The sequence below is a fragment of the Cajanus cajan genome, chromosome 5 (genome assembly GCF_000230855.2).
Source record: "Cajanus cajan strain Asha chromosome 5, NIPB_CcT2T_4, whole genome shotgun sequence".
Taxonomy (NCBI): domain Eukaryota; kingdom Viridiplantae; phylum Streptophyta; class Magnoliopsida; order Fabales; family Fabaceae; genus Cajanus; species Cajanus cajan.
Genome location: NC_138521.1, coordinates 14421796 through 14440192, shown reverse-complemented (window position 1 = coordinate 14440192; position 18397 = coordinate 14421796). Strand labels below are relative to the sequence as shown.

Below are 18397 nucleotides of genomic sequence, written 5' to 3'. Positions count from 1 at the left end.
TACAAACCCTTCTAATATGGAAAGAGAAAGTTGGACCCATACTTTTCTCAATGATTAAAAGTTATTCTGTTTTTTTAATGTGTGGACCGTAAATTATTTTAAACTCGTATTAAATTGTTTGTAATTTGTTAGCTATTTAATAATTGGGGTTAATAATAAAGTACGATCGTCCGATCATAATTTATTATTAATAATATATTTATTTAGTTTTATATAATAAACTATCATTTTAACTCATATATTATAGGCTAAATTTAAGCTTTATTATATTTATTATGAATAATGTCATTGTTATTCATATATAATTAATTTAAATATATTTTTAATCTTTTAAATCTAGATAAATTTATTTTTTAATTTTTTAAATTTAAAATTGTTATTTTTAGTCTTTTTAATTTTAAAAAAATTTATTTTTTGTCCTTATATTTAAATATTATTAAAAATTTATTAAATATTATTATATAAAATTTATCTATTAGTGTTTCTGTTACTGAAAACATTACATTTTTTTTATTAATAAGGTGGCTTAAAAGTCTAACAATAAACTAAAATTCATGAGAAAAAACAACAACAAACCTATCAACTAGTAATAAAAAATGCGCCCAATTTGGTGGAGAGTTAAAATAATGCACTCCCTTAGGGAGAATTAATCTTAACTTAGCAAAACTATCAGCTATTTGATTTACTTCTCGGAGGACATGAACATAATCTAATTCAAAAAAATATCCTGATATCATGACGATCTGGTTGAGAACAGAGTAACATGGATGTATTCGGGGACACCCATCATTCAAGAATTGAACAACAATAAAGGAGTTAGATTTTATTATAATGTGAGAATGTAAGAATCTATCATTGATAATTCATAGTCCATGAAAAATAGCCCAAAGCTCGGCTTGTACAACAGAGCAACTCCCAATCATTTTAGAAAATGCTAGTATGAAGGTTCCATTACTGTCTCTTAATACACCACCACAAGAAGACAAAGAGTTATTAGAAACTGCTCCATCACAATTAAGTTTTAGTATACTGGGAAGAGGTGGGACCCATTTGATTACTAACTTGTGTGAATTATTCTGAGATGAAACATTAGGCTGCTCGTACAATGTTTTTGTTAAAACTTGTACGCGACCTTTGACCTTGCAAGTTACTTGAGTAGGACTCACATCCGTTTGGCAAAATATTAAATTATTACGAACCTTCCAAACGGAATCTAGGGTGATAACAAACAATTAAGACCATATGGGATTGGAAGCATTTAGTTTAGACAATAACCAATCATTTAAAGGAGAGAGAAAAAACCCTTAATCCACGTTATGAGCTATTATTTCACTCCAAACATTTTTTTGAAAAAATGCAATCTCTTAATGCATGTAAACATGTTTCACAACCTGCATGACAGCGTGTGCAAGTTGCAACTGTAGTTATAAAACGTGAATTTCTTCAATCATTTATGCAAAGACTATTATGTGCAATTATCCACAAAAGACATCTGATTATTTTAGGCCCGAGCCACTTTTAGATTAAATTAAAAAAATATTATAACTCTGTAGAAGGCGAAGCTCTTAAAGATTCGTAAGTGAAAACATCACATTAAATCTAGTTGATAATGCATAACCGTCTTAATTAGTCACTTTCAAATATGTTATTAGTGACCTAAGGTACTAAAATAAATTTTTTAAAAATTACAAGAACTAAAAATAATAGTTTTAAATTTGAGAGACCAAAAATAAATTTATTTTAAATTTAAGAGACTAAAAATATTTAAGTCTATATAATTACAATAAATAAATATAAACAATTTAGATAAAATTAATTTAGTAATCTTACTATAAGAATATTTTGTGCCAACATAATAATTGCTAACTGAATAAAACATATAGAAAGGATTATAAAGTTGCTGTGAATAAATTGTACTTAAAATAAATGTTAAAATTTTCACTTTAAATATATTAAATTATTATCTCTTATCGATAGATTTTATAAACTTGAAAAAATTAAGGTAATAATGACATATTTTTATCTTTCACTTTAATTTTTTATTTATTTTTAAAAAATATTTTTAATTGAAAAAATTTAAACAAAATAAAATTTATAACTATTATAAAGGGATATCCTATTTTTATATACATAACTTTTAGATTTTTATTTTTAAATTTTAAAATAATAAAAATAATATTAAAAATTAACTAAACTCGAAACTTGAATTCAAGACCTTAAAATTAAAAAGTTAAGCATAATATAAATTAATTTAATAAATATTAATAATTTTTATATACCTTTAAATAAACATAAAAACATGAAGTACCTATAAATTGTTTTCTTGACGTGTAAAATCTAATCTTTTCAAATATATCCCTATCCATATAGCACATAGGAAGGATCATAAAGTTGCTTTATTAAGTCAAGATATATTGTACCTATACTACACATAAAATAAATATTAAAATGTTCACTTTAAATATATTATATTATTATCTTTTTTTGATAGATTTTATAAACTTGAAAAAATTAAGCTAATAATAACATATTTTAATGTTTCACTTTAATTTTTTATTTTCTTAAAAAAATAATTTTAATTGAAAAAATTTAACCAAAATAAAATTTATATCTATTATAAAAGGATATTCTATTATTGTGTACATAATTTTTGAATTATTTTATTTTTAATTTTTAAAATAATAAAAATATAATATTAAAAATTAATTAAACTCAAAATTTAAACTCAAGATCTTAAAATTCAAAAACTAATAATAATATTAATTAATTCAATAAATATTAATAATTTTTAAATATTTTTAAATAAATATAAAAATATAAAGTCTCTCGACCGGCCATCAATAAAAATATAAATTATTTTCTGGAGGTGTAAAATCTAATCTTTTCAAATATATCCCTACTCATATAGCACATAGAAAGGATCATAAAGTTGCTTTATTAAGTGAAGATGTATTGTACATATACTGTACACAAAGTAAATGTTAAAATTTTAACTTTAAAAATATTAAATTATTATCTTTTATCAATAGAATTTATAAACTTGAAAAAGTTAAGCTAATAATAATATATTTTTATGTTTCACTTTAATTTTCTATTCTCTTTAAAAAAATAATTTTAATTAAAAAAATTTAATCAAAACAAAATCTATATCTATTATAAAGGGATATCTTATTTTTGTGTACACAATTTTTAGATTATTTTATTTTAAATTTTAAAATAATAAAAATAATATTAAAAATTAATTAAAGTTTTAAACCCATGACTTTAAGATTTAAAAACTAAACATAATATCAATTAATTCAACAAACGTTTTAAATACCTTTAAATAAATATAAAAACATAAATTATCTCGACCCATTAATAAAAATATAAATTATTTTCTTGAGGTGTAAAATGTAATCTTTTAAAATATATCCCTACTTATATACCATATAGAAAGGATCATAAAACTGCTTTATTAAATTCAAAATCTAAATAATTAAGTGGTAATTTTATTAAAATTATACATGTTGGCCGTTATCTAAAAGATATTAATATTACAAAATTAAGTCCCACGATCCAAATGTCCTGCAATATGCGAATACCCATATGCAAATAATAATAATAATAAAATAAAATAAAATAAAGTCAAAAGATTAATAAAAAATAAGTGAAACAGAAAAGGATAAAAGAAATATAGAACACTAGAGCATTTTAAGTAAGGTCAAGATATTAATGTTTTTCTTGAGCATGTTATTTCATTTTTTGACAAAACCCTTTTGAAAAAACATTTACATGTGAGAGAGGATACAAATTTACTTACTTAGAATTTAATTCACATATAATTTAAGAATTTTAGTTACCATGGCAGGGTATTGTTATCAAATTTCTTGAAAATTTGGGGGGTAATTTCATAAATAATTATAATAAGGAACAAAATATAAGTTACCATAGAGTATGATTTATGTGTTTTTTTTTATATTGTTATTATTATTAAGTGGATAAATATTATACCATAGATATACTATTACAAGAAAGTTAGCTTCTAGAGTTAGTCAAAAACCAACTGTAAAGTCTGCATTAAAAGTAGTCTCAACTATGCATCAAAAAATTAAGTAATTCTAAAATATTTGGCACTAATTATATTGCGTCGGTTTCTCACAGTCAACACTAGTTAGAAACAGATTTTCTGATGCTAAAACAATTACTTAAGTATTTCAAATATAATTTTTTAATTTAATTTAATTTAATTCAATTTAATGTTAGTTCAAGCCACGTTAAATCAATATATTTTAAAATTTAAATACATTTATTATCGATGTACCAATGTTACTTTTAATATATTTTTTTACATTTTATCCGTTTAGTGTTGATTTAGTCGCATCTATGGTTATTATTTTTCATTTATAGTTTAACTTTTTAATAAAGTGTCAACCTCTGCGGTTCTGAGTTTTAATTTCTTTATATTTGGTTAATGCCGAAAAAGTCAACTCTAACTGTTGTGGATATTAATTTTTAAATGACACTTGTTTTGTTGAAATAGAATATCAAAGATCATGAAGAGGGAACTACTCAATGAATCACCTTAGTTATGCAAGTTATGGTGAGAACTCTTCCAAAAGGCAACCTGAACTTTATATTACATCATCTGAAAGCAGCATAACGACATATACATTGCAAAACAACTAGTTATATGCACTAGGTGCTAAATTTCCATGCATGAACCGAAAATTGAAATATTCTGCACACAATATCAAAGGATTATAATACATATGTTCTCACTTGAGATTAGATCGGTGACGATCTCTCCGATGAGATTGGTGAGCCTCCACTAGTTTGCATGTTGTCTGTTCTAAGGTAGGAGTGGTACCTGTAAAAGAAACTCCGATGCTAAAGTTAGTGATCGATAGTGTAGATGTCTCGTATATATAGCAGGCGTACCTTGGTGATTTTAGGGTTTTGACTGTCTACTAGTACATTAGCAATTTTAGGGTTTTACCTCGTGATTGTGGCGTGGTGACAAGATTATATACTTTTATTTGTCTGATGACGTGGCCTTTTTGGACCGATGTCTATGTTTCATAGCCGAGCTGAGCAACTCAACAATTATAAGTTTATTGCTTGGTCAGGTTGGTAAACCTTTGACTGATTTGGCAGCTTGGTGAGAGACGAGTTCACAGCTTAACTAGGTCAGTACACGTGTTGAAGTTCTTGAATGTAGCAAATAACTTTTTCCAGTTTTGAAGTTCTTCATGAGTTCAAACCAAGACAACTTGAGATTAACATTTTGTTGACATATTCACACAATACTAATCAGTCAAGGTTACAAATAGTAAGAAATATGTTAAGCTACCAGAGAGAAGTTACACTAAGAGAATTCTAAGAAAGATTTTAATCCAAAATTATCATTTGCCTTCTTAATATTAAGGTTCAAGCTAAATAACAATGTCCAAATGGACTCAGCAAGACATAATTCAAAACCCAAAAACAAAGGATAAAGCAATTTAAAAACTATCACAATATATCAAAATAACAATTATTAAGGCCCAATATTGTTAATAAGGTATGAAATCCGTGATCCATGCTAGTGCGAATCTGATACATTTTGGTCCAATATCAATACTCTGCGGCCCAAAAATGACCTTGTCCTCAAGGTCAATTGAAGGAAGACTCTGATTGGCCACATGGTGTGAGCCATGAATCAAAGCTGACGTGGCTTTCCCGAATGCATTTGTGTTTGTTGCCATTCCATCTAATGGTCCTTATTGAACAAGCTTAAAAGTATCTTGATTGACAACATCACGTGTTGGGGTAAGTGGGGTTGAAGTTGAGGTTGTCTTAGACTTCGAAAAAAATGTTGGTGGATTAATCTTGGTCATCCATGGATGATCCAACGGTGCTGCCGAAAGTGGAAGTGGAGAGGTTTCATTAATAAAGGTTGGATGGCTCGTCAAAGACCTAGAAGGGTCCCTTTGTTTTTCATAACATTCACGTTCACCAAGGGGTATTGGAAAGGTTGTTGGGGTGCTTGACGTAGGTGTTCTCACGTCACAATGTCGATGATGGACATATCTAGCCTTAAGGCGTTGCCCATGGAACTCAACGACCCTATAAATTGTGTTTCCTCGTCACCACGAATCAAGACAGAATCTGGAGGCAAGGGTTTGTGGTGTAATGAAGGAGCATTACCAAGATAAGGGCGAAGCTTGGAGATATGAAATCGGGATGTAATCGTGAAGAAGATGGCAACTCTAACTCATAAGCTACAACTTCGATGCGGCGATGAATGTGAAAAAGACCATAGAAACACCTTGCGAGTTTCTGGTTCGAGCATCTATGGATGGAAGCTTGACGATAGGGTTAAAGTCAAAGGAGTACCCAGTCCCCTACCTCAAAGGTATGATTTTTTCCCTTTTGATCTACCATACTTTTCATTCTCTATCGTGCAACTCTTAAGGCATTTTTTATTTCCAGTAACATGTGGTGATGGTGTTGGAGAAGATCTGCAACCGAAGGAGAGTTTGTATCTGTTGGAGATAATAAATCCAGGATGGTGGGAGTTTGGCAGCCATAGACAAGGTGAAATGGAGAGGTCTGCAAACTAGAATGAAAATTGGTATCTTACCAGTGTTCGGCTAAATGGAGGTAGCCAAACCAAGAGTGTTGATTATCAACAACGAAGCAACGCAAAAACGCTTCAAGGGTACGATTCACAACCTCACTTTGGCCATTAGTTTGCGAGTGGTATGCGGAGCTAAAATGAAGTTTCGTGCTAGTAGCTTTGAAGAGTTGCTTTTAGAAGGTACTTAGAAAGATAGGGTCTCTATCAGAGACAATGAAATGAGGAAAACCATCGAGTCAGAATATCTCATGCATAAAATGATGAGCAAGCTGAACAACAGTGAAATGAGTTGGTAAAGTAATGCAATGAGCAGCCTTGCTGAAACGATCACAAACGACCCAAATCGAAGTGTACCCATGAGAACAGGGAAGGAAGGTAATAAAATTTATACTTAAATCCTCCCATATCTTGTGTGGTGTTGGTAAGGGTTGAAGTAACCCTAGTGGTTTGTGAGTTGGAGTTTTTGATTGTTGACATATCTGCCATTTGCGGATGAAATCCTTAAAGTCTTTAGCCATAGAAGGCTAGCTAGTTGAAGGAGGTCGTAAGACGGAACAAACTTGGCTTGAACCTTGAGTATCTAGTAGTGGGGGAGCTATGGAATTCTTCCATGAGTTGTGAACGAAAATCAACATGGTTAGGCACAAAAAGTCTTTGATGAAAATACAGTAAGTTATCCCTAATTGCATAAGTTTCTCATTTTTATTAGAGCTTAAGCATTTCTTGACCAGTTCCTTTCCTTCTGAATCTTGGGTGGAATACTTTCGCCATTGCTGCAAGTATTGGGGAATGACAAAAGAAATGGCTAACAACAGTGAAGAGCCCGACATGGAGGGTGGTCTAGAAAATGCGTCCGCGAAAATGTTGTGTTTGCCTAGACTATACAACACCTCAAAATCAAAGCATAGTAACTTTTGTAACGTAGAAAAAAAAATGTGGTTGATTTAGTAGCCCAGAACGGGTCGTTCCCAATCTAGAACGGGCCGTTCCAAGCTATTAAATTAAACTGAAAATCGTAGTTGAGAACGGGCCGTTCTGGAGGGAGAACGGGCCGTTCTGGTGGGAGAACGTACCGTTCTGGATGGAGAACGGGCCGTTCCGGAGGGAGTACGGGACGTTCTGGATGGAGAACGGGCCGTTCTGGATGAGTTCTAGAATGGGCCGTTCTGATTTCAGAACGGGCCGTTCTGCATGTGGTTTTTGTACGTGTTGAGGGAGTACAGAACGGGCCGTTCCGGTTTCGGTACAGGCCGTTCTGGCCACTCCTGAATGTCTATAAATAGAGTTGGAGGGTGGAAGAGGAATGAAGGTTTTTAGAGAGAGGTTTTAGAGAGAAGGACTCTAGACAAGGAAGCTTGCTTTGGGTGGATTGAAGTTCCGGGTTGAGCTTCGGAAAAGGGAATTCCGCTTCTTGGCTATTCTGAGCCAATCTTCAGGTAAGGGAAGCTAGATTGTAAAGTTGTTGGTTGTATGTGAGTTGGGAACTCTTTTGGGTACTTAGGTTGATTAGTATGAGTTGTGTTATGTGATGAAAATATTGTTGGTTGCTAATATTTGATTAAATATTTATTAATGATGTTGTTGCAAAATGCATGTTGTAGTTAAGTTGTGAAGTTGTTTACAAGTTGTGTTGATTTATGATATTGTTGAAGTTGTTTAAAGTTGTTAAATTGCATTAATTTGATATTTTAATGACTATAGTTGTTTAATTAAGTTGTTTTCATGTTAAAATTATTAAGGTTGTATAGTTGTATAATTACATAGAGATGCATGTTGAGTATAGAGTTGAAAGTTGCTATGTTGTTTAAAGTTGTTAAAAGTTGAGATTGATGACTATAGTTGTCTATTGCTGTAAAGTTGTTAAGTTGTCTATTGTTGTAAAGTTGTTAAGTTGCTTATTGTTGTAAAGTTATTAAGTTACTTATTGCTGTAAAGTTGTTAAGATGCCTATTGTTGTAAAGTTGTTGTGATGCCTATTGCTGTAAAGCTGTGTTGTTGAGTTGTAAGCTGATTAAGCTATGATGATAAGTTGTTGATCACTAGGACTAGGGAGATGTTTTTGAAGTTGCTCATCCCATTGTGTGGATTGAGATAGTTGTGGTGCTTTGAGAGCCCAATTTATTATAAAACCCTCATTGGGAAGTTGTCCCTTGGAGTGGTCGTTGTGCTATTCTCCTCTAGGACTTAGTTGATCCCGTGTGTGGGCAAGGTCGAGGCACACGTGTATAAAGTGACCTTGGTATAGGGGCAAGGTCGAGCTATACCGATTGTAAAGCAACCACGGTATAGGGGCAAGGTCGAGCTATACCGATTATAAAGCGACCACGATATAGGGGCAAGGTCGAGCTATACCGATTATAAAGCGACCACGGTATAAGGGCAAGGTCGAGCTATACCGATTACAAAGCGACCACGGTATAGGGGTCAGGTCGACCTATATCGATTACAAGTGACCAATTTGAGTAAAGTACAAAGTCGAGAACTTAGTTCTTAACCGAGTACTATACTTCCTTGTTTAAGTGGCAAAGTCTGAGATTGAGTATAGAGTTGAAAGTTGCTATGTTGTTTAAAGTTGTTAAAAGTTGAGATTGATGACTATAGTTGTCTATTGCTGTAAAGTTGTTAAGTTGTCTATTGTTGTAAAGTTGTTAAGTTTCTTATTGTTGTAAAGTTGTTAAGTTACTTATTGCTGTAAAGTTGTTAAGATGCCTATTGTTGTAAAGTTGTTGTGATGCCTATTGCTGTAAAGCTGTGTTGTTGAGTTGTAAGCTGATTAAGCTGTGATGATAAGTTGTTGATCACTAGGACTAGGGGAGATGTTTTCGAAGTTGCTCATCCCATTGTGTGGATTGAGATAGTTGTGGTGCTCTGAGAGCCCAATTTATTATAAAACCCTTCTTGGGAAGTTGTCCCTTGGAGTGGTCGTTGTATTTTTCTCCTCTAGGACTTAGTTGATCCCGTGTGTGGGCAAGGTCGAGGCACACGTGTATAAAGTGACCACGGTATAGGGGCAAGGTCGAGCTATATCGATTATAAAGTGACCACGGTATAGGGGCAAGGTCGAGCTATACCGATTATAAAGCAACCACGGTATAGGGGCAAGGTCGAGCTATACCGATTACAAAGCGACCACGGTTTAAGGGTCAGGTCGACCTATATCGATTACAAGTGACCAATTTGAGTAAAGTACAAAGTCGAGAACTTAGTTCTTAACCGAGTACTATACTTCCTTGTTTAAGTGGCCAAGTCTGAGAAACCATTATTGTGTTGTGGATTGATATCCAAATTTGTTGTGTTGTCAGTTTGATAGGACCTAGCCACTTAGACTACTTATCATGTTGTAGGAGATCTCCGAGTCAAAATGCGTGACGACGCATAAGTTGTTGATGAGTTGATTTGTTGGTGATATGAGTTGTATATTCGTTGTTGAATTGTTAAGCTGTGATTGTGTTGTAAGTTGAAATGATGTTAAGATATATAATATATATGTTGTTTATCTCATGTGTCGAATGCGAAGATGATTTTATAGTTGTTATGTTGCATATTAAATTATTATGAGTTGTTTATTATCTCTAGCTTACTCTTGCATGTTTCCATGTGGTTTGGACTGCGATGATCATACATTGTATGGGAGCAGGGCAGGGATAGACTGGAGATAGCTGCTAGAGGCCACAGGAGGTGCTTAGAGATAGATTTTTTTGTAGGCTACTTTATGGTAGCATATTTTGTTGTATATAATTGGTTGTTATTGGTTGCTTGATTAGCAACTTGTGTTGTAAAAATATTTTATTATACTCTTTTAATATATATATTTCAGTAGTGTAAGTTTGTTCGTAGTGTGAGGGTCATGGCGGGTCGTTACAACTTTGAAAGCCATTTTTGTTGCTTTGATGTGTGGAGGTCCTGAGTAATGTGATGCTAAAGACTTTGTTGGTCAATGATGATTTTAAACCTTCGTCCTAATAGGTATTGTCGCCATTTTTTAACAGCTTCAATTATGGCATACATTTCCTTTACATAAACTGATTCTATTTTCATCTTGGTGCCTAATCTCTTGTTGAAAAATATGACGGGATGCTGGTTTAGTGAGAGTACGGCGCCGACTACAATGGTAGAAGCATCAATTTCTAGTACAAACGGTTGGCTAAAGTCTGAGAGGCATAGAGTAGGATTACTTGTAATTTTTTGTTTAAGTTCTGTAAAGGCTTGTTGAGCCTGCTCATTATAAACACCCAATTTCGTCCAGGGAGCATACAAACAAGGAAATTGACCTCTGTTATGAAGGGAAGGAGCTCCCGAAGCATGCAAACAATAGGATAGGACATCAGAAGACCTAAAACCCAAATAAATTGGTTTTAGTGGCCCGGAACGGGCTGTTCCAAAATCGGAACGGGCCGTTCCAAGCCACAAAAAGGCCTAAAAACCTAGTCTGGAACGGTCCGTTCCAAAAGCAGAATGGGCCGTTCCAAACCAGGCAAAAGGCATAAAAAATCTTAGCCTGGAACGGGTCGTTCCTAAACCAGAACAGGCCGTTCCAAACCGCTAAATAGCCTAAAAAAAACCTAATTTAGAACGGGTGTTCTAGCAATGCATTTTTGTGTTAATCTCAACCCCAGAACGGGCCGTTCTAGTTTCAGAATAGGTCGTTCTAAGGTAAAAATTTAATACATAACGTTCAGATCCAGAACGGGCCGTTCCGAATTTTGAACCGGCCGTTCTGGTACCCTTCTGATGCCTATAAATAGACCGCTTGGGCACAGTTCTCAAGGCCACAAAATTTCCTCCAATACTCCTTAGAGCTCGAAATTTCTCTCTCTTTCTCTCTTATCGTATTTCTTGAGTGTTGTGAGGCTTATTGTAGTGTGAAAGGTTGCGACAAAACACCTAAAAATCTCCATATTTGAAGATTCAATAGAGCTCGTTCAAGAGGTATTTCAGTTAATCTTCTTCTCTCCCTTTTATTTCTTATCTTTTATAAACATTGTTATAATAAAAGCAATCATGTAGAAATTTTAGGGTTAATTGTATAAATTAAATTTCAAGCATGTAAATAGTCATCAATAAAAGGGGATTAAATATTTATATTATTATTGTTTATAATGCTAACTTCATCATAGGGTACCGATTAAGGGCATTTTAGAAGTGCTTAATACCTTCCCTACACGTAACCGACTCTCGAACCCAATTCTGGTTATCAAGGCCATTATTGGACCTTTAAAAACCTTTTCTTTTTCCAATGTTTTGAGTAAAACATTGGTAGGGACTCCATGAACCTATTTTCAAAAACCATTAATTAGGGATTAGTCTGGCGTCTGGACATTCCTTAATTGATGAGATTTTCAAAAGAATGTCTAAATCATAGGTCGCAAGATCGAAAATTTTTGGGTTGCGACAAATGACAACTCCACTGGGGACGTTTTAAGAGGGTCAGACCCAAATAAATGATGAAGTTAATAAAATAAGAATAATAATTTAAATATTTTTCCCCTTTACCTTGTTTGTTTTCTTTGTTTGGCTTTGATATCTATTTACTTGTTTAAATTCTGCACCCGTTTGAATACAAATTGTATACAAACCTTTGCACACAACAGTTCCCCCTACACTCGGGGGCATGAGGGTATTAAACCTAGGGAGTGGTTGACGTATGACCGGCCCAAGTTTGGCCTTGGAGTCTGCGAGCCTTGTCGGAAATCACACTCAAGGTGATAACTGGTTACTCTAGCTCGAAATACTGCCACAAACCTTAGAGTTTGCCAGGTGATGGCGATAGAGATACTGGATCCCTATAATGGGGGCACCTTGGGGACCTTAAGACCAAAGTGATGATAATTAGAATCGCCCTATACAATGCACTTTTCTTAATAGGGACCACAAACCATGGATTTATACGTGACAGTTCATGGATTGTGTGAGCATATGTTTGTTGCATTTTTGTCTATTAAAACTATTCATTTATTTTTTATAATTCCCCTAAGGTAAAGAAAAAAACAAAATATAAAAATGCATTATCATGTGAGAGAAAACCTAGTGTGAAAATAAGACCTGTGAGAAACATATATCCCTTCTTTAAAAAAAAGGGGGCATCATGCATTTTCTAAAAACAAAAACAAAAAAAAATAAATAAATAAAAGGACAATAAAAAAGAAAAAAGGAACATGCATAACATATATTTAGGATCACAAGGGGATTTGTATCAAAGGCGTGAAATCAGTGTGACCTCTGTCACATCATAAAATATTATGAAGAGGAACACCGATAACTCACCTCTCGACAAGGATGAGCCATCAAGTCTTTGATAGAAACTCCCTTCATGCATTACCATTTAAATAAGCTTGATAAGAAATTATCTTGTCCCTTAAAGGTGGTTTTTCAACATTCCATACTCACACGAGCTCAAAAGATAAAAGCTATGGAAGACCTAGAGGAAAGAAATCGTGTCCTCAATGAGGAGCTTGAACAGCTCAAGGAACAAATGGCTAGAATGCTTGAGGCCATGAACAAATTGCAGCATGACAATAGTACTAGCAACGTCGGTGACGTTTCCAAAGATCATCTGAACGCCTTGGAAGAAAGACTGAGAGTTGTGGAAGGCCACAATTTTGACGTTCAAGAGGCTGCGGATATGTGCTTAGTGTAGGACATCCAATTTCCTGCCAAGTTCAAAATCCTTGACTTCCAAAAGTACACTGAGGCCAGTTGTCCAAAAGGACATCTAACAATGTACTGTAGGAAGATGGCATCCAACGTGGGCAATGAAAAGCTCCTGATACACTATTTTCAGATGTTGCTCTCAACTGGTACATGCAGCTGGATGGAGGGAAGATCCAGACATGGAAATAGTTAGCCGATGCTTTTCTCCATCGATACAAGTATAACATAGACCTAATTCCTGATAGGTCTGATTTACAAAGCTTAAGTAAGAAAAGCGATGAGTCCTTCAAAACCTATGCACAAAGATGGAGAGAATTGGTTGCACAAATAGAGCCTTCATTATCTGACAAGGAGATGGTGACAATGTTCATTAACTCTTTAAGTGGACCCTATTATGATAAGATGATAGGGAACACGTCGACCCTTTTTGCCGACATAGTCTCCATAAGTGAAAGGGTTGAGCAAGGCTTAAAAAACAGGAAGATAGGGAAGGCTCCGACAAGTTATGACCCCAGGAAAATCTAGGAAAAGAAGAGGGAAGAAGGGGTCCATGCCATCATCTTTACTCCAAAAAGTCAAGCCACATCACAGGCAAAGCCTAGAGATGACAAGGTAGTAGACAAAATCCCCACCACATACACAGAGCTACTACCTCAACTCCTAGAGGCTTCGATGTTAGTCCGACTTCCTCCAACGAAGAAGATGGACCCTCCTTACCCGCCTTGGTAAAAACCCAAGGAAAGGTGTGACTATCACTCTAACTCTCCGGGGCACTCCGTGAAACGGTGCAAGACCCTACAATTCCGTGTGCAAGGACTTATAGACGCTGGGTGGTTGAAATTTGACACCAACACACCTAGCATTGACAAGCACCCACTGCACAAGCATGACGAGGAGTGACCTTGGAGTATAAAATTGAGAGATTACTAGAGTAAGGGGCTCTCTTTCTTTTAAAAAAAAAATAATAAAAAATAAAAAAATTTCTTTAAATTCACGCTCAACTCATGACCTTCACCCACGGTCATGAGTTCAAACAAAATAAGGGCGTGTATAAGTTTTTACATTCATCAATAACATATGTCATTTCCATAAATTCCTTGTGTTTATTCTTTTCTCCCTTCTATCACCAAAATCTAAAATCAATCATAGGAACAAAAAAAAGCAAAAAAAAATAGACATGACTAAAGATAATAAAATTAATCAAAGCTTTGAACATCTAAGACGCATTATCTGAGTCTAAGGTAGAAAAGGAGATCGCTTCCTCGAAACACACAAAGATAAGAAAGTGATCAGAAGAGTCTTACATAAGATTCTCATTGCCTAAGAAGAGACTTGCAAAAAAAAAACTCCAACTCAATTTGGCTGACAAAGGAATCACAAATCTCGGTTCATGAAAGAACTCTCAACACTCGTAGACCGGGGCAACATCCTTCTCCTTGGTGTACGGAACGGGGGCAGTGTTAATCACCAAAGACACTAGTCCTCCCAAACGCAGATGGCAAGAGGTTTTTGTCAAAGCAAAGAAGTCACTTGCAAAATATCGCTAGGATGAAAAATCGCAAAGGGCATCCTAGTCAAAAAAAAGAAAAAAAGAAAAAGGGACCAAAAGTTCCTGCTAGGATATGTCCTAGGCAAAAATTAGGGATCTAAAAAGATTAAAAATAGCAAGTGACGACTTTCCAAGTTGAAAACCAAAAGCCGACTTGAATACTCCTACAAAAGGTCAAAACTTTTTGAAGACTCTTCCCGAGACTTAGACATGTATTCCAAGATAATTAGAAGAATGATTATAATAATTATCCAAGGAAATGTTTGTTTAAAAACTTAAACACTGTCCTACCTCAACCACCTATTCATACTAAATCATCCTTTCTTTTCTTTTTGTCTTGTCCCATTCTAATGACGTATATTGTTGATGGTTGTCAAAATTTGAACACGTCCAAAAAAATATAAAAATAACCTGCTGGGATGAAAATCCGCAAAGGGCATCCTAGGCAAAAATTAGGGCAAAAGAAAAGAGTAAAGAAGAGAGCAAAAATACCCGCTAGGTTACATCCTAGGAAAAAGTTAGGGTTTCTAAACAAAAAAGAATAAAAGAGAGAGCCCGAAGATGGTTCAATACATCAAACGGCCAATACAACTAAATGTTGTGCATCAAGCAAAGTAATTTATTCGTGAGAAGGAGAAAAGGGAAGCCACCTTCTAAAAAACTAAAATCAACATGCATTGCATGCATCCAAAAGCATTTCACACACTTAGAAAGCTTTCTTTATCCAAGGGGGATTATTCAAAAATAAATAAATAAAAATCTTGCATGAATAAGCATCCAGCATTTTTTTTGCATCTTGACAAAAAAGCAAAACAACGATATGAGAAAAAGGCAAGCTTCGTAAATGTTGAAAAAGCCGAAGCATTTAGAAAAAAATAGCAGAAAAAGGCAAGCTTCGTAAATGTTAAAAGAGTTGGAGCTAAACAAAAATGAAATTCAGAAAAAACCTACCACAAGCAAACGCCTGGAGAGGCATGACAATACTCACATGACAGGGGCAACACCAGAATCCCTGTCACCCATCTACTCATTTGCCCACCAGCACAAAGGCACCACCTACCAGCAATCCTTATCTTCATCAGATGTCCTCCTTAAAGAAAAGGGGCAATCACATAATCATCACCAGCAGACGTCCTAGAGAGGCTATGAAAATACTACAGCCTGGAGAGGCTATGAAAATACTACAGCCTAGAGAGGCTATGAAAATACTACAACCTAGAGAGGCTATGAAAATACTATGGCCTGGAGAGGCTATGAAAATACTATGGCCTGAAGAGGCTATGAAAATACTACGACCTGGAAAGGCTATGAAAATACTATAGCCTAGAAAGGCTACGAAAATACTACAGCTTGGAGAGGCTACGAAAATACTACAACAACAAAGAGGGTTACCTACCTTTAGAAGAGGCCCGACTGAAGCCTTAAAATATCACTCCAACCTGGAGAGGCTACGAAAATACTCCCTCTTAAACAAGCTACAAATAAAGGGACACATTATCACAAGAGAAATAATGGAGCTTCTACTCGAAAACTGAATATTAGGTGTACAGTTTGTCAACCTTGTTACCCAATAGAGTATGCAACCAATGCTCAACCGCTCTAAAGGGTGAGGATATGAGCAAATTCACCTATCCAAGGGAAATAACGCAGAAGCACCAAAGAGATAAAGAGAAGACCCGGACAAAATGTCTACGTCTTTACTTGCCTTTGGAAAAGCAACACATTACTATTCAAAAGGACAAGTAAAGATGGACAACTATAGACACCTAATTTCGTCCGGGGCACACAAATAAGAAAATGGACCTCTGTTATGAAGGGAAGGAGCTCCCGAAGCATGCAAACAATAGGATAGGACATCAGAAGGCCTAAAGCTCAAATAAATTGGTTTTAGTGGCCCAGAACGGGCTGTTCCAAAAATTGGAACGGGCCGTTCCAAGCCACAAAAAAGGCCTAAAAACCTAGTCTGGAACGGGCCATTCCAAAACCAGAACGGACTGTTCCAAACCAGGCAAAAGGCCTAAAAAATCTTAGGCTGGAATGGGCCGTTCCTAAACCAGAACGGGCCATTCCAAACAGCTAAATAGCCTAAAAAAACCTAGTTTGGAATGAGCCGTTCTAACAATGCATTTTTGTGTTAATCTTAACCCTAAAACGGGCCGTTCTGGTTTCAGAACAGGTCGTTCTAGGGTAAGAATTTAACACATAACGTTCAGATTCAGAACGGGAAGTTCAGAATTTGGAACGGGCCGCTCTGGCACCCTTTTGATGCCTATAAATAGACTGCTTGGGCACAGTTATCAAGGCCACAAAATTTCCTCCAATACTCCTTAGAGCTCGAAATTTCTCTCTTTCTCTCTTATTGTATTTCTTGAGTGTTGTGAGGCTTATTGTAGTGTGAAAGGTTTCCACAAAGCACCTAAAAATCTCTATATTTGAAGATTCAATAGAGCTCTTTCAAGAGGTATTTTAGTCAATCTTTTTCTCTCCTTTTTATTTCTTATCTTTTATAAACACTGTTATAATAAAAGCAATCATGTAGAAATTTTAGGGTTAATTGTATAAATTAAAATTCAAGCATGTAAATAGTCATCAATAAAAGGGGATTAAATATTTATATTATTATTGTTTATAATACTAACTTCATCATAGGGTACCGATTAAGGGCGTTTTAGGAGTGCTTAATACCTTCCCTACACGTAATCGACTCCCGAACCCAATTCTGGTTATCAAGGCCATTATTGGACCTTTAAAAACCTTTTCTTTTTCCAATGTTTTGAGTAAAACATTGGTGGAAACTCCATGAACCTATTTTCAAAAACTATTAATTAGGGATTAGTCTAGCGTCTGAACATTCCTTAATTGATGAGATTTTCAAAAGGATGTCTAAACCATAGGTTGCAAGATCAGAAATTTTCAGGTTACGACACTCATTCAATTGGTATGTAATAGTCTTAAGTAGGTCGGTAAGGGAAGCGGCTACCACGACATAATTGTAGATGAATCGCCGGTAAAATCTAGTGAGGCCCAAAAATTCGCGTAAGGCATTCAACGTGAGTGGAACAAGCTAGTCCTGAATGGCCTTCACCTTCTCAAGGCCAGGGAGGACCCTTGTGTTAGAGATTATGGAGATTGTTGAGATGATGAAGATGATGGAACATCTTGAAGAATTCTCAAGATTGTTTTAGTTTTGATGATGCATTATATAGATGTTGTTTAAAGCTATACAAAAAGATATTATATTGCTTGTAATAGATATAGACTTGTGTGTGTGTTTGTTTATGATTGATGATGATGATGAATGCTTAATTCAAAAACTAATCAAGTTTTTAAGAAACCAAGAATTTGATTTTTTAGTATTTCCATGTGTAAACATAAAGTAATAGATTATCTTGAAAAGGCTAATTTACTACCAAGTATTTAAACATAAAAATATGACTTGATTCAAACAAGAGTTTTCAAGGTAACATTTTTAATCAATTACCATTCAGGCTAATAGATTACCAAGTCTAATACTAGAAAATGATATTCAAATGAGTTAATAGATTACCACGTCTGTTACTAATAAAGTATTTTTTGAGGTAAGAGATTACCAAAAT

General features: G+C 34.5%; 1 long non-coding RNA gene across 2 annotated transcripts; it reads left to right on the top strand.

The window, feature by feature from the left end:
• Window positions 1–5193: 5193 nt before the first annotated feature.
• On the top strand, window positions 5194–18083 carry LOC145958239 (uncharacterized). 2 transcript variants are annotated; one of them, XR_014433897.1, is made up of 3 exons: window positions 5825–6376; window positions 6454–8037; window positions 10239–18083. It is a non-coding gene; the product is annotated as an uncharacterized LOC145958239 (long non-coding RNA). The 2 variants fall into 2 exon arrangements; XR_014433896.1 differs by having other exon boundaries at window positions 5194–6376; window positions 6454–18083.
• Window positions 18084–18397: the final 314 nt, after the last annotated feature.